Raw genomic sequence first — 21,821 nt, 5'->3', positions numbered from 1 at the left:
GAAACAAATATTTTCTAAATATGTGGCTAATGGATACAATAATTATGACAATTCTGACTCTTTTTTTCCCAAACCTATCACTAAGGTTATGCCAAACTCCTAACCACACATATCAAAACTAACTGATTAACCTATAAGGATAGTTTCCAATCTATATTGTATAAACAGGGCTTTACATGCATGTGGTTCTATGAAGCTAAGCCCATCTTTACCATGTATTATCCTAGTCAGACTACATGGATAAGGTAAACAGTATTAAACAAGTCTTGATAATCTGAGATAATTCTGGAATAAAACACCCATCTGAGCCCCAAGAAATAAATATAACACTTTATCACCACATATATAGTTTTTCTTGCGCCTTATATTTGACTTCCTGTTGGTATAATATTCAAGAGTGTGTTTGATATTTTTATTTTGTAAAATCTAAGTGTGGCATATACTATTACTTGGCTGTCCAAAAGCTATAGCCTCTCTCTGGCTAACAAAATCCCAAGTTTTTTTTTTTTTAAGTAGGCCATGTACCATCTCCAGGAAATGAATCATGATTGGACCAGTTTTGACAATCCTTTCTGCTTCATCAGATTCTTGCTTTCCCAGGCTTCCTTGCACTGAGAGATGCCACAGGACAAGTTCTGGCCAACGAGGCACAAAGGGAATTCCGAGGGGCTATTTTTCCCCTTCTCTAATTAAGAAAATAGTAGCCTTCTTCCACCTGCTGCCTTCTTCCTCCTTGTGTGAGATACTGAAATGAGGATGTGATTCCTCAAACTATACTAGTTGTCTTGCATTCATAGGGTAACAAACCTGAGGATGAAAGTCTACACATTGTGGATGGCAGAGCAGGAGAGCTGAGCTGCTGCATTCAACATGGAACTATAACCCTCCAGGAAAAGAGATGGTCCCTGTTAGTGAGATTGGGAGTATAGACAATGGTGATACACTTACATATGCCATATAGAGCATGCCTAAGGGACTAAGAGAGAATGAATGTGGGATACCCATCTCAGAATTCCAAAAGGTGGAGTAGGGAGATCAGGAGTTATTCAGACCAAGGTAGGTGGAAAAATCCTGTAAGGAAAGGAATTCACGAGAGAGATCAGCACGTGCAAAGGCAGAGCAATGACAGAGAACATGGCCTGATTGCTGAATACTGGAAGGTAGTTTAGGAAAGATGGAGCAACAAATGCCAGAGCATCAATGGTGAGGTTAGAGAGGGGGATAACAGCCAGATCCTAAAACAATTTTTATGCTAGACTGAGGATTTTGCACTTTATTCTGATATTTTACATTATATATTATATTCTAGAAGTTCCAGAATTTGGAGAGAAAGAGATATGTTGGGATGAAGGAGAACATGAAGAATGTAATGACTTTTTAATCGTCTAATAAAGTGTGCAGACTTCATTGACTACGTCTTATTTAGAGCTAGTGATGTCCTAGGAGAAGGTCCTGCTGGAATCAGTGGGAAATTTTCATACAAAAAGATTAGAGGATCATGCCTCTGGATATGAAACCCATGAAGTGGATTCTTACGCTAAAGTGTCCAATACAAGCCAAGAGCAGGGCCTTTCTGAGAAAGAGCAGCTTCCCCCTAGATCCAGGCAAGTTTCACAGTGCGTGACAGGCATCTAACAAGAAGGCTCTTCTGGCTCCCCTTGGGTGCTAACTCTGTTCTCAAGGGCCATAGATAAGCAGGAATAGCGCAACCGCAGGAATGCCTTCTGATAACAGTAGAGTAGGCTGCTGCATTCATGAGCCATGGCTGAAGTCTCCCGATTCACTGCCAAGCTGTAGAAAAAGAGTCCAATAGGTCAAATCCGAAGTCGTAAGCTATGTGGGTTGGCCGCTCTTAGGGAGTGAGAAGTGGTGCATGCCTGTGAGTGTGTATAGGAGAGGTGCGGACAGGGAGAGATCAGGAGCCAGCTAGAGCAGAGGCACAGATCCTTCCCATAGGTAGGTTTGTGGCACTACAGTGCCTGGCCTCCCACCCTGCAGGAAATACCACCCCTGCATCAGAGGTGGAGCCTGCCAGAAGCCTGCCTTTGCCTTCTAGGACTTTGCCTCCAGCATCTGAAAGAGTTGTGGCCAAGCTGCTCACGATGCACCTGTGCTTTCCAAGCTCTTTGCCCTCCGCTCCATCCTCCTCCCACCACTTCTCTAAAACCAAAGTACCTACAGTTCCATGAACACAGGACTACTTTTCACAGCTGCCCACTTTCCCTGTGGTCTCCTTCCTTTCTTGTCTGCTTGTCAGAATCCTATTTATCTTTCAAACCAGCTCACGAGTCACTTTGTCCAGGAAGGAGAATCCCTCTTCTCCCAGAACCACATTTGCATGATCCTCATGCCACCTTAAATTCCTCTTATCCCGTAAACTGCTTCCCGTAACCCACTGGATTCATATATGTATATACACATATATGTGTATAAACATATAATGAATTTTTAATTGTGGTCAAGAACAAATATAAAATTTAACATCTTAACCATTTTTAAGTGTACAGTTTAGTAGTGTTAAGTACATTCATATTGTTGGACAACAAATCTCCAGGAATTTTTGTCTTGCAAATCTGAAGCTGCACCCATTAAACAACTCTCTATTTTCCCCTCCCCCCAGCCCCTGGCATCCACCGTTCTACTTTTTGTTTCTATGAATTTGACTACTTTTGATGCATCATATAAGTGGAATCATACAGTATTTGTCTTTTTGTGACTGGCTAGGGTTTTTTACTTAGCATAATGTCCTCAGTGTTCATCTACGACATAGCAAGGATGAAAAGGAAGGAAATATCCCACTGTATATATTTACCACATTTTGCTTATCCAGTCATTCATCAATAGCAATTTGGGTTATTTGGTTAGCCATCTCTTGGCTATTATTAATAATGCTATTATGAACATGAGTGAACAAATATCTCTTTGAGATTCTATTTCAGTTCTTTCAGACATATACCCAGAAGTGGATAGCTTGATCATATGGTAATACTATGTTTAGTTTCCTGAGTAAACATCATACTGGTTTTCATAAAGGCAGCACAACTTTTCATTCCTGCCAACAGTACACAATGGCTTCAACTTCTTCACATTCTCAACAACACTTGTTATTTTCTGTTTGTTTGATAAAGTATAGCTATCCTAATGAGTGTGAGTGATATTATCTTTGTGGTTTTGATTTGTCTTTCTCGGATCGTTATGTTGAACATTTTTTCATAGCTTGTTGGTAATTTTTATATCATCTTTAGAGAAACGTCTATTCAAGTTCTTTGCCCATTTTTGAATTGGGTTGAATTGGGTTGTTTGCTTTTTTGTTGTTCTTGAGTTGTAGAAGTTCTTTGTATATTCTGGATATTAACACATCATCAAATATACAACTTGCAAAGAGTTTTCTCCGATTCCACAGATTGCCTGTTCTCTCTGTTAATTGTGTCCTTTGATGCACAGAAGGTTTAATTTTGATATAGTCCCATTTGTCATTTTCAATTTTGTTGTCTGTGCTTTTAGTGACACATCCAAGAAAACATTGCCAAATCCCATGTCACGAAACGCTTCCCCTGTGTTTTCTTCTAGGAGTTTTATGGTTTTAGGTCTTACATTTAGGTCTTTAATTCACTTTTGAGTTAATTTTTGTATAAGGAATAAGGTAAGGATGGAGATTCATTCTTTGGTATGTGGATATCTGGTTTTCCTAACATTTGTTGAAGATACTGTTCTTTCCCATTGAGTGGTCTTGTCACTCTTGTCATATATCATTTGACCATATACATGAGTGTTTATTTCTGGGCTCCCTATTCTGTTCCATTGGTCTGTATGTCTGCCTTTATGCCAGTACCATACTGTTTTGATTACTGTAGGTTTGTAATATGTTTTGAAATCAGGAAGTGTGATACCTCAAACTTTGTTCTTTTTCAATATTATTTTGGCTATTTGGGGCCCCTCTGAGATTCCATATGGCTTTTAAGATGGGTTTTTCTATTTCTGCCAAAAATGTCATTTAGATAGGTATTGCATTGAATGTGTAGATCACTTTGGTTAGTGTAATGGACTAAATTCTGTCTTCCCAAAATTCATACGTTGAAGTCCTAACCCCCATTGTGACTGAATTTGGAGATAAATTCTTTAAAGAGGTAATTAAGGTTAAATGAGATGATAATGGTGAAGCCCTAATCAAATATGACTAATTCCTTATAAGAAGAAAAAGAAGAAGAGACCCCAGGGATGCATGCTTTAGAAAAAAGACCATTTGAGGACACAGCAAGAAGGTGGCCATCTGCAAGCCAAGGAGAGAGGCCTCAGGAGAAACCAAACCTGCTGACACCTTGATCTTGGATTTCCAGTCTCCAAAACTATGGAAAAATAAATTTTTGTTGTTAAAGTTATGGCAGCCCCACCAATACAAGTATTATTGACATCTTAACAATATTAAGTCTTCTAATCTATAAACAAGGTCTATCTTTCCATTTATTTGTTTCTTTAATTCTTTCAACAATGCTTTATAGTTTTTAATATATAAGTCTTTTGCCTCCTTGGTTAAGTTTATTCCAAAGTATTTTATTCTTTTTGATGCTGTTGTAAAAGGACTAATTTTATTAGTTTCTTTTGGGGATTGTTCATTGTTAGTATAAAGAAACACAATTGATTTTTGAGTGTTGATTTTGTATTCTGCAACTTTGCTGAATTTGTTTATTATTTCTAACAGGTTTTTAAAATATAATCTTTAAGGTTTTCTACATCTAAAAGCATGCCATCTGTGAACAGAGATAATTTCACTGCTTTCTTTCCAATATGGATACCTTTTATTTCTCTTTTTTTTTGTTGAATTGCTCTGGCAAGAGCTTCCTATATTACGTTGAGTAGAAGTGGTGAGAGCAGGCCTTATTTGTGTTTTTACAAGTCTCTCTCACACTAGACTGGAACAAAAGCTCTTAAGAGTAGGGATGAGTCTTATTTATGCCTATATCTTCAGTGCCTGGCATTGACTAGTATATAGTCAATGTATTTTCCTAGTGAAAATAAAAGAATAAATGAAGTTTGGAGAAAATATAAGCTATTTTGAGATTGCCTTATAAATATCTTTGGAGTGATTTTAGGAATACAAATACAATAATTGCTAAAAATTTCTATAAAATAAAAAAGTTCCTAGTACTTCACCAAAGTGATCAAGTTTAACATCAACGATGATGTCATATTGACAGTACATACCCTGCATATAATGTGATGAGAATGACACTTCACCTCTGTGGTCTTTCTCCTCCAAATCCCAGCCTAATCATGAGAAAAACCACAGACAAATTTCAGTTGAGGGACATTCTACAGAAGACGTGACCATTGCTCCTCTAAAATGTCAAGATCATCAAAATCAAGGAATGTCCAAGAAACTGTCACAGCCAAGATGTAAGGAGACATGACAACAAAATATCATGACAACAACAACAAAAGGGATCCTGGAACAGAAAAAGGACATTTGGGAAAAACTGAGGAAATCTGAACAAGGTATAGACTTTATGTTTATAAATGTTGGTTCATTAATTGTAAAAATTATGCCATACATATGTAAGGTGTTGGTAAGAGGGGAAACTGGGTGTGGAATCTATGGGAACTCTACAATCTTCACAACTTTTCTGTAAATCCTAAACGATTCTGAAAAAATCTGTTGAGGGTACATCATCTCATGTTGAGTGTCCTTACCTCAATAAAATAAAAAAAAAGGGGGGTTCAAGTATTGACATGGGCTGTTGGAGCGCAAGAAGATCAGAAAGCTTGAATAGAGAAGATTCTGAATGTAAAGATTTTGGTTATGTTATGGTTATGTTAAATATAACATCAGGTTATGTTTCTTCAAAGGAGCATGGATTTCTACCATCATTCTCACAGGCTCCCTCCTATTCTCTCTCGCTCTCTCTCACACACACACACACAAACACAAACACACACACACACCATAATTTGTCTACACAAAAGTGTGTGGAAGGAGCAAACACCATTGACATGCAAGGACAGAAACAACCAATTGAGGGAGAGAACAGAGAGCAGAACGAGGCGTGAGGTGAGATAAATAGATTGTTAAGGTGCCGATTCATCTTTCCTCCAACTGGAATGAATAATGATTTAGGTTAGGATACTGGCCTGATTAATCTATTTTTTGTAAATTTAAAAGGTATACATTGATATTTGTATGCGGTGGCACAGGGCAGGAGATCTTTCCTTTGGCCTGGTTGATTCCACTGTAATATAAGCTTGATGAAATCACAGATCTTCTTTCTAGTATACTGATGTAATCTTAATACTTGGGACAATGCCCGGCATATAGCAGGTACTCAATAAAGGCTTACTCACAAATGAATATATAACAAACATCTGTGTGACACTGTGCTGATGGCAAGAAACTCCATGTATATCAGCATACTTGTGCCTAGCTCTGTCTGAGTGCAAATGTCATGTTCTTTCAAGGCAGTCCTGTTGATTTAATCCCTTTCAAGTTCTTAGTGCCTTATAAGTAAATAGGTATTCTATAAGTTTTATTCAAGTGAATACCTGCTTTGCATAAATATTATTTCTGAGGATTTAGTAGGTAATTTGCTCAAACCTTTGTTCATTAACCCAATAACAAGTGTTTGTAGCTATAATATTCTTAAGTATTTCCTCATAATGATGGCCTTACTCTTAGGTTTTGTTTAAAGGCAACAATGAGCCTAATTAACAATTTTGGCCATATGAATATACTTTCATCTACAGCTGTTCATTTTTTTGAATTATCATACTCAGTCCCTGCTTTATTATAATATGGGTCTTAGCATATATAATATGAGCCTGCATATAATATATATGCCTAAAATATACATATGTGTGTTTATACACATATATGCATGCATATATATGTATATATACATATATAGATGTGTGTATCTATGTGTATATTGTGTGTATGTACATATATGTGTATATACACACAATACATAAATAAATAAACTGGCCTTTCATGTCTGACTTTGCAGGACCAGTGGGCTGGCATTCCTTCATGACATTATAAGATTATGAGTTGATTTTGGTTTTTTGCACTAAAGCACGAAGAATGAGCTTTACACATATAGAGACAATAGACAGAACTGGCATAAAGTCTACATTCTTGGTCTGAAAGATGAACCTGGGGCCACTTTGAGAAGGGGAAAGAGAAACTGTTCTGCAAGCAGAACAGTTTTTAGGAGGGACTGTGAGAGCACAGTCCTGCTTCAGTCCCCACAGACAGAACACTTGCCAGTGGCTCTGGTTCCCCAAAGACTGTGGCTCTGGAGACAATGCATGTCCTTGGCTTGGACCTTGCTGTTTCCATAGAGGGCATTAGGAACAGGCTGTGTCAAGGTTCCTGGAGGAGGGGGTGGGAACACAGGACCATGAGCAGACATATTCCTAAGTGCTCAGGAGAAACCATCATGAGATGCCTAGATGCCTACTAGAAAGTAGGTTGAGGGAGCACTAGGTCCTACAGTTATGAAGATGGGGGCAAAGAGCTGCTGTAGTTTGGATGGTAATGTTACTAAGACTTCATATAGGAAGGATGCCCAGAAGTATTCAGTTTTTATCCATTTGCCTGTTAGTGGATATTTGGGTTGTTTCCAATTTTGGCCTGTTAGAGATAAAGCTGCTATGAAGATTTGTGTACAAAAAAAAGGAATAGGGCTTCCCTGGTGGCACAGAGGTTGAGAATCCACCTGCCAATGCATGGGATACAGGTTTGAGCCCTGGTCCGGGAAGATCCCACGTGACACAGAGCAACTGAGCCTGTGCGCCACAACTACTGAGCCTGTGCTCTAGACCCCACAAGCCACAACTACTGAGCCCACGTGCCACAACTACTGCAGCCTGTGCACCTAGAGCCCACAAGCCACAACTACTGAGCCCATGTGCCAGAACTACTAAAACCCGCATGCCTGGAGCCCATGCTCTGCAACAAGAGAAGCCACCGCAATGAGAATTGCGCAATATTTAGGAATAAAACTACCTAAGGAGACAAAAGACCTGTATGCAGAAAATTATAAGACACTGATGAAAGAAATTAAAGATGATACAAATAGATGGAGAGATAGAGCATGTTCTTAGATTGGAAGAATCAACATTGTGAAAATGACTCTACTACCCAAAGCAATCTACACATTCAATGCAATCCCTGTCATTCTACCACTGGCATTTTTCACAGAACTAAAACCAAAAATTTCACAATTTGTATGGAAACACAAAAGACCCCAAATAGCTAAAACAATCTTGAGAAAGAAATACGGAACTGGAGGAATCAGGCTCCCTGACTTCAGACTATACTACAAAGCTACAGTAATCAAGGCAGTATGGTACTGGCACAAAAACAGAAATATATATCAGTGGAACAGGATAGAAAGCCCAGAGATAAGCCCACGCACATATGGTCACCTTATCTTTGATAAAGGAGGCAAGAATATACAGTGGAGAAAAGACAGCCTCTTCAATAAGTGGTGCTGGGAAAACTGGACAACTACATGTAAAAGAATGAAATTAGAACACTCTCTAACACCATACACAAAATAAACTCAAAATGGATTAAACACCTAAATGTAAGGCCAGGTACCATCAAACGATTAGAGGAAAACATAGGTAGATCACTCTATGACATAAGTCACAGCAAGATCCTTTTTGACCCACCTCCTTGAGAAATGGAAATAAAAACAAAAATAAACAAATGAGACCTAATGAAACTTAAAAGCTTTGCACAGCAAAGGAAACCATAAACAAGAAAAAAATAAAACCCTCAGAATGGGAGAAAATATTTGCAAATGAAGCAACTGACAAAGGATTAATCTACAAAACATACAAGCAACTCATGCAGCACCATATCAAAGAAACAAACGACCCGATCCAAAAATGGGCAGAGGATCTAAATAGACATTTCTCCATAGAAGATATACAGATTGCCAACAAACACATGAAAGAATGCTCAACATCATTAATCATTAGAGAAATGCAAATCAAAACTACAATGAGATACCATCTCACACCAGTCAGAATGGCCATCATCAAAAAGTCTACAAACAATAAATGCTGGAGAAGGTGTGGAGAAAAGGGAACCCTCTTGCACTGTTGGTAGGAATGTAAATTGATACAGCCAATATGGAGAACAGTATGGAGGTTCCTTAAAAAGTAAAAATAGAACTACCATACGACCCAGCAATCCCACTACTGGGTATATACCCTGAGAAAACCATCATTCAAAAAGAGACATGTATGAAAATATTCATTGCAGCTCTATTTACAAAATCCAGGACATGCAAGCAACATAAGTGTCCATTGACAGATGAATGGATAACGAAGATGTGCCACGTATATACAATGGAATATTACTCAGCCATAAAAAGGAATGAAACTGAGTTATTTGTAGTGAGGTGGATGGACCTAGAGACTGTCATACAGAGTGAAGTAAGTCAGAAAGAGAAAAACAAATTCCATATGCTAACACATATATATGGAATCTAAAAAAAAAAAGAAAAAGAAAAAGAAATGGTCAGAACAACTTAGGGGCAAGACGGGAATAAAGATTCAGACCTACTAGAGAATGAACTTGAGGATACGGGGAGGGGGAAGGGTAAGCTGGGACAAAGTGGGAGAGTGGCATGGACATATATACACTACCAAATCTAAAATAGATAGCTAGTGGGAAGCAGCTGCATAGCACTGGGAGATTAGCTCAGTGCTTTGTGGCCACCTAGAGAGGTGGGATAGGGAGGGTGGGAGGGTGGGAGATGCAAGAGGGAAGAGATATGGAGACATATGTATATGTATAACTGATTCACTTTGTTATAAAGCGGAAACTGACACACCATTGTAAAGCAATTATACTCTAAGAAAGATGTTACAAAAAAAAAAATAGTGATGGTTTCTCGTGGTTAGGAGTATAAGCAAATCTTGCATGGCTCTAACTCTTGTCCTAAAATCTATCTCTCCCTTTCAAGTGGTCATGGGGCAAAGTTATCTTGAATTTGTTTTCTTCCAACACCTTACAGCCCGGGTGCTGGGATTGGCTGGTGGTCACTTACAGCCCCGACCAAGGAGTTTGAGAAAGGAAACTTTTGCTAGAGGCACAGGACCACAAGGGAAAAAGAAAAACAATCAAACCAGACATTCAGTACATTTAAGCAATTATTTCTTATTATTTTAAAATCCTCTTTGATTTGAAAGTATGATAGATGGGCTGAGCTTTAGGGAAGTGAAATAGTCTTCAAATCATAGCTTTATGAAGCTTCAAATTTTGCAGTGAAAATTTTAGACACTTTAATCAAACCGATTCAATTATCACTAAGCTAAAAGTAACAACTTCAATAATTTTCTGATTAAACGGATTATTTCCAGACTTCTTTGTTTTGATAAAATATTTCCTTTGTGGCTTCCAATGACTTTTTCCTTTCTAGGCAGAAGTGTTTTGAAATAAAGACCTTTGTCACATCTTTATATGGTTCCCATTGCTTTACACATGGTAGGAACTTGGGGTACGCATCTGCCCCATCTTTGTAAGTCTCACGTTGTTTGCGCATGGTAGGAACTCCATAACTAACTGAGAAAATGGCAGTGCTTGCCTCATAGACAGCAAAATTCTATTGTAGTTTTCTCTCTTCCTCCCAAATGTTTGATATCTATGTACTTTTGAAATAACATTGAGTTTTGTCAGTGGAAATACAAGGATACAGTTAAAACTTTAGAATCGCTGAAGTTTAGCTAATTAATGAGTTGTAAGTAATTGCTTTGAAAATCAAGAATACTTCTTCTGTCACTCAATGTCTAGAATAGGGTAAAGCAGCTTCCATAAGATTTTTTTTAATTCCAGAAATGTAAGGAGACTAAAATAGAGAGAAGCAGCAGTAATCATGGAGCACAAACTTTATTACTTTACCAAGGGAAATTGGATACTAACCTGAAAATAACTGCATCAAAAGTGTGAAAAAAAGTGTACATTGACATTGTTTTATGGTCCTTGGCTGGTTATCTCTGCTCTCCTGCACACAGCGCATTGCCAAGAATATGTTTTACCAAATTTTTTATTTCACTCTCAGGATAGTCCTGGAAGCAAGTTAATCATTATTTCTGGAAGAAACTGAAATTAATATTACTCTTGAGGACCAGAAGAGAGCAGATGAAACCCAGAAGGTATAATGTACTTCTTATGGCTGGGAGTCCAATACCGAAGCAATCGTGTTTTGGCATCTGAAATTAAACCGTATTGTTCTTATTTGTCATAGTATTTTCTCTCCTATGCTGCCTCTGTGCCTTGAACAAATGAGGGTGCTCACAGCTGAACTGATTGCTATGGTTACAGGGAATCTGTGTTACATCTCCTGGAAGTAAGATATTCTTCATACCCTTCTTTTATGAAGAACAATTCTCTCATGACTGTACCCCTGACTCAGGCTCCCGTTGAAAACACAGGAGGGCTGCTTTAAGGTCCAGGCTCTAGTCTACCCTCTTGCCCCACTCACAAGTGGACACCCCTGACACCCACTGCTATTTTCACCAGACGACTTGCTAGCTGGGTTTCTGGAGTTTGTGGGTTGGAAGCAGGTTTAGAGTTGCTGATACAAAGGAATCTGTGAGACCTGTAAAGTTATATTTATTATTATAACTTATTTGGTAAGCACTGGTATTGTCATTGGCACCAGACAACTGAGCCCTAAGACTTCCGATGTTGCAATAGCTAGCACTAACAGCGCTGGTACTGACAGAGGGCATGCCTTTCCTGGGCCGTGCCTTTCTCTCCGGGGCTGGATGGGGAGCTGGGTCTTCAGGCTCTGTTGGGTCAAGGGCTGGTCTGCAGTCAGGCTTATTTAGTTGAGTTCATCTCCCTAGTATGGATTGAGAGCCTACTGTATGCCAAGTGCTCTCCTAGGTTCTGGAAATACAAAGATGAATTGGTCTCTTCCCTCTTGGGGAGTTGAGTCAGATGATCAGTATCTTTCCAAGGATGAAAGAGTAAGCTATGAAAGACTTCTTTAGATATTTTATTTAGGTTTTCCAAAGAACTTGACTGTGGCTGAGAGCAGATTTTTTTGTTGTTAAGAGAAAGATTGAAGGTGTGAGAGGTGATGATTGACTCTAGATGTTTCAGTGATCTTAGAGGCTGGAACTAGAATCCTATTGCTTACTCTGTACAGTTTTCTATATATTTTAAACTGTATCTCATGTGTCCTTGTGTCTTCTTTAAGTTCATTTTTCACTATGTTCTCTTTTTATCCTCAGGACAATATATTTATAGATGATTTTTTAACCCCCCTTTTCTCTCTCCCTCGTTTTAAGATAATTCCCTTGGTAATTGCAGCTGTGTTGAAATTGGAACTGAAATAGGGAAGTTCATGTTATAATTCATTACTAATGAGTTCATACTTTGAAGGAGAAAGATATTCATGGCATGAACTAAGCTGACTGGTTCACTCTCTGGAAGGAAGAGGTTTTTTTCTTGGTTGCAAATCCAGCTTTTGGACAAGGGTTGCTGTTTTGTACAAAGCACATTTTAAACCTGATTTTGTTGTTGTGCAGGAAGCGATCCAAGGAAAGCTCAGGGTTTTAGGTAAACTGGTCAGTACCAGATCTTGATGGAGATGTATTCATCCTCTTTCTGTTGTTTTAGAGTGGTTTGGTCAGGCGTTCAGCAAAATGTCAATCTCCAGGCTTGAATATGGGCAGAAAATCTTGCTGTCCTGACAGTAAAAGAAGAGAAGCCATTGAAAACTGGACACATATTTCAACAATGAATTTCAGAAGTCAGAGATTTTTAAAGAGCTATCTGGGTGAATTTTAATAGATGCCAGTTGCTTTCCTTTGCAAAGTGGGATAGTTTTTATTTTGTCCCAGATAACACATTGTTCAGTATTTAGGCTCTTCAGATAGGTTTGCCTCTTTGATTTCAGTAGGGTCCTTCTGCCTTTTCAGTTCATCCTGATATTATTTAGGTTACTTTTCTTTCTGGAAGGATGTGAAAAGGGAAAGTGCAGTGTAAAATTGACCTGCTTTTTTTTTTTTTTTTTTTTTTGTCATTTTAGGCTGCAGTGACTGTGCTTCTGTGTTTGCTTGTGACAGTAATACACCTACTAACTTAGAATTGGACGGGAGCCAGAGTATGAAGGAGGTGCACCCATTCATGGAATGGAGAAAATCTCAATTGCGAGAGATTTGGCTGAATTATTAGAAGTACATTTTGTTGCAAAACCACTTTGGATTGCAATATTTACAGCCCTAACATTTTACTATGTCGATCTCCTTGTTTATTGAGGATAGTTACTATGAAAGGTGTTAATCAGCTTCAGAAAGGGGAATATTGGGAAGCCTAGTAGGCCTCTTAGGGTTTTACACAGCAGGTAGTGTGCCTTAGAGACCCCACCTTCACACACACACACGCACATGCACGCACACTCACACACACACACACACACACTACTATCAAGCCTCTTTGAAGCAACCCCATATGAAATTTATTCCTGGCCACATGAACAGGAAGTTACTTGTGAGGATTCACCTCCAAGGAAGCTTTGTAGAGGTTTTCAGCCTCCTTGGAAAATTTTCAGCCTCCTTGGAAAACATTCTCAGGGAGGTTTATGGAAATGATTGACGATTAGGCATGATGACTTGGTGGGTACTGAAGCAACTATGAGGAGAGGTTTAATGTAAAATGGATAATAATGTAGCATTTAACTGGTACCAAACGTCAACACAAGAGTAATCCGTATTAAGAGCTTTGAGTTACTTATTACAGCTTCTCAAAATGGGTTCTTGAGCTGTGTCCTAGTTGTGTTTTAAAATTAAAACAGAAATAGTGCGTCTCTTCTTCCTTATTTCATTGCTCAGGCCGAGAGGACTTAGATGCCTTCTCCAGATATGGAATTCTTTCCAACACTCTGACAAACAAATTGAGGGAGATTTTGGGTTTGTTGTGCTGGCTGGTCAACCAGCTGTATCCTCAACAGTTTCTGTTAAATATTTTGTTTTTCTCCAGAGATTTTATTTCTGACTCTCGATTTGTAATGTGGATATTGGCTAGGTATCCCAAGATTCAGAGTAGGTAGCTGAAATACTCCCAAACAGGAAAAAATGAAAAGGAGTCTGAGCTGTTTTGTTGTTGGTTGGAAAGGAGATTGTTTTATGTTTTCCACCAAACATTTCTCTGCCCTTGTTCCCCCCCTTTCCGCATCCTCAGAGTAACTATGAAGAGTGACTTTCTCTTCATACATTGAAATTCCTGTCTTAAAACTTGATAAAATGTCCATGCAAACTAGGCTTTTTTCTTCCTCATTCTATGTATTTACTATTTCTTTATTCTTTGCTTTTTGGGGTCCCTTACCTCTGTAATCATTTATAAAACCAGAATCCCAATTAATTGTTAATGGTGTCATTTTGACAAAAGGACAGAGCCTTACGTTTCAGGTAGCTATTCGCAAGTTATTCTTGAGAGCTAAGTCTTCAAGGGATTATATTCATAGAAGAAACATGGTGCTATTAAATGATACTTAGTCTCCAGTCAGTAGGTATAAATTCTAGAATTGGAACTTCCATTCATTAGATGTCTGACAAGGTGGTAAACTTTTCCAGGCCCCCATTTTCTCATTCTGACAAATAAGAATGTTGTACTAGATGTTTTAGCCATTTTTTAAAACCCTAATATTCTATGGTTTGGGAATTTATAATCCACAGATGTTGATTATAGTAATTAAAATTCTCCATCCCTAACCAAAGTATTAACTTTAAATTAACTAAGATGTTAGAAGTAAACCTCTATGAAAGTATTTTTAATTTAGCTAAACTAGAGCCTTCAAGAATTCCACGTTTAATCATTCAAATTGTAAAAAGCCATTCACCCTCAACTAACAGGAAGACATTTCTAGAAGGGCCATGGTGGGTAGCATTGAGAATGTGTGGACATCTGGAATGAAACCTTTCCACCTTTTCACTGCTTTTCTTCCCTCCCCAGGAATTCCAAAGCCAGCATGCTCTTGAACTTCATATTTCTGGATTGTAGGTATATAGGGAATGGAGTTTAGAGTATGTATTCTTAAATCCCCCATCATCACAAAACCCTTGAAATAATGTTCATAACAACAAAAAAAAAACCCTCTATATTAAAAAATAGTATTTTAATAGAGTACTATAGACTTTTTAAAAAAGAGATATTGTAAATAAAGGAATATTACTAAAATAACTATCAAGGGATGAATGTAAGAGAAATTTTCTATACTTTCTAGAATAAAATCCCTTGAGTGATTACAGTATTGAGGAAAAAGCCTGATTTAGTTAAAAGTTCACAGTCCTATTCAAAAAGTGTTGATTTAGAACCTACCATGTTCCAGGCACTCCAGCAGTTGCTTTATTTTTCATCCAGTTTAATCCCCACAGTGATACTATAAAAAATATTATTATTTTCTTTTCAGATGATGAAAATGAACATCAGTAAGCTAGAGCTTCCTTGCCCAAGGGTTTAAATTGAGTCTCCTGGCTCCAAGTTTCAAGGAAAAAACATCATCTGAATCCTTTTATCCCCTAGAAATTAAATTATTCAAGTTCTCATAGTCACTAATAGTATACTAAACAAGTGTTGTGTACGGCAGCGGTCCCCAACATTTTTAGGACTGGTTTGGTGGATGACAATTTTTTCTGCAGACGGTGGGGTGGGGGGATGGTTTGGGCCATAATGCGAGCCATGGGGAGCAGCAGATGAAGCTTCGCTTCCTCACCCACCGCTCGCCTCCTGCTGTGCAGCCCAGTTCCTAACAGGCTGCAGAGGGGACCAGTAGCAGTCCCAGGGGTTGGGGACCCCTGGTCTATGGGAACCTTTACACTAAAAAGACAAATGATTTGGAAGTAATGAATCAAAACAGCCAGCTCATGCATTGCAATTACATAATTTGTATATAAATGGATTCACTTTGGTAAGCATTCTACTTATAGGTTTGCCCATGCCATAGTAATTTGCTTAGCTAGCCCTTTTTTCAAGAGAAAGTGCAAAGGTGAACATCAACCCGTGTGTCAGCAATTATCTGATTAATGAAATCCATATCAATCTGGATTTATCTTCATGCCATTATGGGAATATACTATAATTATTATAGTTATACTCGAAGAGATCAATTTGTCTTGGGTGTTGAAGGTTGTGTAATATTAAATCTATGTCTTGGAAAGTGGTAAACATTATAGAAAACACATTTGCCTACTTTTCATAGTTCAAAATAAGTAAGCACATTTGATGTGAAGAGTGGTTTACATCAAAAACTTAATAAAGCTTTACAATTTTTAATACCTTTTAACACTCAGAGGAAAGAACTAAGCGATCAGTGTTAAAGTTCCTATTTTAACATGCAAAAACATCCAAAAGAATGGGCCTCAGATTGGTTGAAAAGCAAGCCACACTTAAGCCTGTTTGAATGATTAATGAAATCTTTTCAAAGAGAGGGATGTCTTGCTGTATGGTTTCTCTGGGCCCTGCCTGGAGGAAGTAAAGCTTGGAGGGAGTGGTTTCTTAGGAAGATGGATGAGGCTTTCACCAGGACTGTGTCTACTATTCAGCATCTTTTTGACTGCTGGAACCCACATGCTGGGAAGCCCGGATTCTCTGATGTGAACATGCAATGTCATATGCTCTGTGTCCAGTCAGAGGGGAATGGTCCTTTTCCTTTTATCCTCATGCAGGGAGGCATGGACCAAAACAGTGGTGGGAAAGACCAAGTTGCAATTTAAAAAGCAAAACAGGTACCTAATTAAGCATGAATTAATGGAATCAAATTCATTCGTCTGCACATTATAATTGGAGCTTATTTCCCTGCCCATGAGAACACTGATTTCAAGCAAATTCTAGCCACTGAACAAGACCAGGTCTGCTCTTATCCTTGACTGACTACAACCTGGATTGAAATGAAGCATATCCATCAAAATTTCCCAGCTAAGGGGCTTACCTTTCCATGTTCTCAAATATCTGTCTGATGCTTCATGGAGTGTCTTCTTCATAAAAGTTTGATCCTACACACACACATTTCTCTGTCCCCAAAGACTGTGGAAAACAAAAATGAACCAAGACATCTCTTACTTTCATTGAAACCTGGACAGGAAAGATTAGAAGGAACACCACACTTTCAGGTTCTTTTCAAGGGAATAAATGAAAGAAACAAAACACATACCTCTAGGTAAAGTCGTCCTCCTGTTTAAATCTCTGATTATGCCCTTGCTGATCTATCCTATTCCCCAGGAAACACCTGCCTCTCCAGTTGGCCCTCTGTTGGTTAATGACAGTGTGTCAAGGGGAAATAGCATTTCCTCTGTGTTAAAGGTTTCTTTGTTAGAGCTGTATCATATTCAGGCATTTTTCTTTCCTTTCTTTGATGGAGGAAAGATACAGGATGATGAGAAAGCCCTGGCTGACATCACCAGATTACCTTTGAATTATGAAGCCATTCCAGTTGGATCACTAAGGCTTGAATATGCCTTAGGCTCAGAGACATAATTGGAGTTTTCTTTTGCAGTTCCATTTTCCTCTGAAGGGTTACAGAACTAGAGCTAATAGATGGAGAGGGGGTATTCCAGAACATTATATTTAATTTGGTGGGATTGTCCATTTTGTAATATTCATGTTTCTCAGTCCCTTCACATGCACTTCTTCTTTTGATGCTTCAATAGCTTTTTTTTTTTTAAAAAAAAAAAAAGCACATAATTCTATCATCAAATATACTTTCTTTCGCTGCAATGTCTTTTCCATTTTGGAGTTGTAGAGAATTGTGCTTATTTTTGTTTTTAAACTACATTATCGTTGGCTTCTTGGTAATAATACTTACACCTATCTTTTGCAATACAGTAAAATTTTGAATGTGGTTCCCCCTAAATTCTCGAGGACAGTGAAAGTAAAGATTTAAAACCAATAGTCTCCCTTTCATGCCTTTGTTTCCCCAACTTTCAGTTAACATTTGAAGCTTCCCTGCTTATATTTGGTAATCAGATGGCTTGGCCTTTCAACTGTTCTCCCTCTACTATAGATTCTGTGGTTATCGTGATTCCACACCCAGTAATCAGGAATTTTTGTGATGTGAAGCAGTGACTTGACGAAATTCCAAGGGGATGAAAACCCTCAGGAAGAATTAGTGTATGTAGGTTAACACAATGTAACAAATACTTTTTAAAACTGAGGCAAAAATGAGTTATTTTCCTCCAAAACAAATTGAGGCAAAATGGCAAAAGGGTCAAAATACAGAATTCATGACTTGGCCTGGAAAACAAAAAGAAGACCTAAAGACTGAATCTTGGACCTAAACTGCTTGGACCAAGATTCAAGCAGTCAGAAGAGCTAAACAGCTTGAATCCTGGTTAATTGATTAATTGATTAAACAATTATGTATTGAATGCCAGGCACTATCCTATCAGGAACTGGTGAAAACAACAAAAATGACGGCTATGATCCCTGTCCTCATGGAACTTATAGTCTAATGGGGGAACATAGTATTATTCAAGTAAATACAAAAACCAGTTACTTACATATGAGTATGAACAATGCTACAAAGGAAAATAGTGAACTAAGAATGGCTTTCACATTTTTAAATGATTGAAAAACTCAAAAGAAGAAGAATGTTCTGTGACATGTAAAAATATATAAAATTAAAAATTTCAGTGTCCATAATTATAGTTTTATTGGAACACAGTCATGCTCACTTGCTTGTGTATTGTCTAGGGCTAATTTTGCACTACAATGGCAGAGTTGAGTAGTTGTAACAGAGACCATATGGTATATAGAGCCTAAGATATTTACTACCTGGCCTTTTGCAGAAAATGTTTATAGACCCTTGTTCTAAGGGAATGAGTTTAAAAGTTGATTTGGTTCCCTTGGTAAAGAAAAACATTGGTTGCAGTTCTTATAAAAATAGAGTACCTAGAGGTTGTAAGCCTTATTTCTGTAGCAATTGCAATTACTACTGGAACTGAATGAGTGGAAATACAAGAAAATTAAGGGAGTTTTACAGGGAAACCTGGTTTGTTCAGAAGAGAAGCCAAGGCTGTATGTTTGTACTTCTTTAATAAATTTTCTGTTTTTCCCTTAAACTATTCATTTCTAGCTCATAATATATTTGTATCTATTTGATTGAGAATAATTTTGTCTTTTTCTCACTTATCTGGTTCAATTTATAGGAAATGAAATTGGTTGGCAGCTGGTGGATATTACCAGTTTCACTGAATCATTCTTTTATTTAAATATGAATCTGTTTATGCTGTGTGTTGATTTTAATTTAATGAAGGGAAACTATGAGAAGTTGGAGAAAATAATGCAGAAGTGGAAAATAAAATGATGAAGACATCGATTTTGGTCATGGGATTAAGTAACCTCGAGCAAGTTATTTAACCTCTTTTAGCTTTGGTTCCATTACTCTAAAACCAGTATATCAGTACCTCTTTCATATCATTATGAGGATTAGATTAGACAATACATCTAAAATGTCTGGCACAGTGCCTAGTACACAGACATGCACCAAGCAAAGTTTAAACACATGACTAAAATCTCATCTAGGTTGATTTCTAAATTTGAGTTAAATTTGAATTAAAACACTAGATAAAGCATTGATTTATTAAACATGAATAGTAGTGATAAAGGTTTGTGTCCCATACAGGAATCTAAAATATTAGCCATGGAGGTGATTAGTTGTTTAGGTTTAATAACATATGTAAGTTTAATAATGTATATGTTTAACAGCGTTCTTCCTGGCTTGGGACAGAGTAGGCTATAAACGTGAATAACATAAAATTCTTGTTATCAAAGTAACTGATAATCTGGTTGAGGGGAAAACGTGTGTTCAGGAAAAATAAAGAAACAAACAAAGAAAGGATCATTAAAAGTATAAAACATGGTTTGAATAAGGAATCAAGAAGCTTCAAAATTTCATATTAGACCATTAGTTGTACAAAAGGGGCAATTTCAAAAGCATGTGTCAGAATTATGATTGATTGGAAAAAATTCTTCAGGCTCTGGACCCTGGAAATCACTTTGATAGAGCTGTTTTAAACATTTTCACAGTGGCACAAGTGGTTTTTGGATCATTCTAGCTCTCTTGAACGGAGCCATTTGATCTGTTTCTCCTCTCACATTCTACCTCTTCCTCCTCATCATAATAATAGCTGTCATTTATTAGACTTTTTAAAAGTAGCAGTTAATATTTGCATATTATGTATTCTTTGCGGGACACTGTCTCGAGTGTATTATTTAATAATCCATATGCATTATTCAACAATCTTCATAACAACTTTATGAGGTAGATACTATCTTTATTCCCATTTTACAGATAGGGAGCCTGAAGCAAAGAGAATTCAAGTATCTTGCCCAAGGTTACAACTTATAAATGGCAGGGCTGGGATGTGAACCCAGGTTGTCTGGCTCTAGACTTTGTGTGCTCTTAATTGCTATGCTACACTGCCTATGACGAAGACCTATAATTGGCGTTATAATTATCTTCATAAGATCTTCATAAGCACCTGCCAAGAAAGAGATTATTATCTTCATTTTCATATGATAAAACTGAAGATTAATTAAATCTTCCAAAGTCACAGCTAGGACTCAAACCCAGGTTTGGATGAATCTAGTACCTGTTTTCATTACGCAGTACTGTCTCTTATGGCATTTTGGATATCTTCTAAGCAAGGCTTTCAACCTGAACAAAAAAAAAATCTATATACTGTGAATATGTAATATATTGTAGATAGGTGATTTTACTTTTAGGAAGTCTGTTTTTAAACAGATTTCAAAAGTAGATTTTTTTTTGGATAGGAACACATCTAATGCTTGGTAACAAAGCCTTTCATTTATAAATACAGGATTGGAAAGGGTACATATTTCTTAGTTTACTCCCAAAGAGAAATACTGAGAACAACAAAAATAAAAGTCATCTCAATGTGTTAAACCACGCTCAACTTAATCTATAGCAATTTTAGAGCAAATGAACTGTTAGGTTTGTTATGATTATACTCTGTTATCTGGTATTAGAATAACACATACAAATAAAGGAAATTAGCATTTACATCACCATATCAAGTCTAACAAATTTATTTATTGCTAAGAGTGTTTTCCATGAAGAACATGGCATTGGATCAAAAAGATAATTGGACCAGTGTTCTTGAATGTTGTATAGATGATATTGAAAAGAAACCTTCATGTAGACTTGAAGCTAATGACCTAGTAAGGTGTGTGCTTTGAGTTTTTTCCAGAGACATTAAGGTTTGTTTTTTTTTAACATGTTTATTGGAGTATAATTGCTTTACAATGGTGTGTTAGTTTCTGCTTTATAACAAAGTGAATCAGTTATACATATACATATGTTCCCATATCTCTTCCCTCTTGCATCTTCCTCCCTCCCACCCTCCCTATCCCACCCCTCTAGGTGGTCACAAACCACCTAGCTGATCTCCCTGTGCTATGCGGCTGCTTCCCACTAGCTATCTATTTTACGTTTGGTAGTGTATATATGTCCATGCCACTCTCTCACTTTGTCACAACTTACCCTTCCCCCTCCCCATATCCTCAAGTCCATGCTCTAGTAGGTCTGTGTCTTTATTCCCGTCTTACCCCCCTAGGGGGGTAAGTATAGGTAAGTACCTATACTTCATGACCTTTTTTTTTTTTCTTAGATTCCATATATATGTGTTAGCATACAGTACTTGTTTTTCTCTTCCTGACTTACTTCACTCTAGGTCCATCCACCTCACTACAAATAACTCAATTTCGTTTTGCTGTCTCCATTCTCACTTGGAGGCTCCTGGTGTCACAGACTACCAATTTGTATGACGGCTGCCTGCCACAAAGT

This window comes from Leucopleurus acutus, assembly GCF_964270905.1.
Source record: "Leucopleurus acutus genome assembly, chromosome: 4".
Lineage (NCBI taxonomy): Eukaryota > Metazoa > Chordata > Mammalia > Artiodactyla > Delphinidae > Leucopleurus > Leucopleurus acutus.
The sequence above is the reverse complement of the archived record's forward strand: the minus strand, read 5'-3'. Positions refer to the sequence as shown.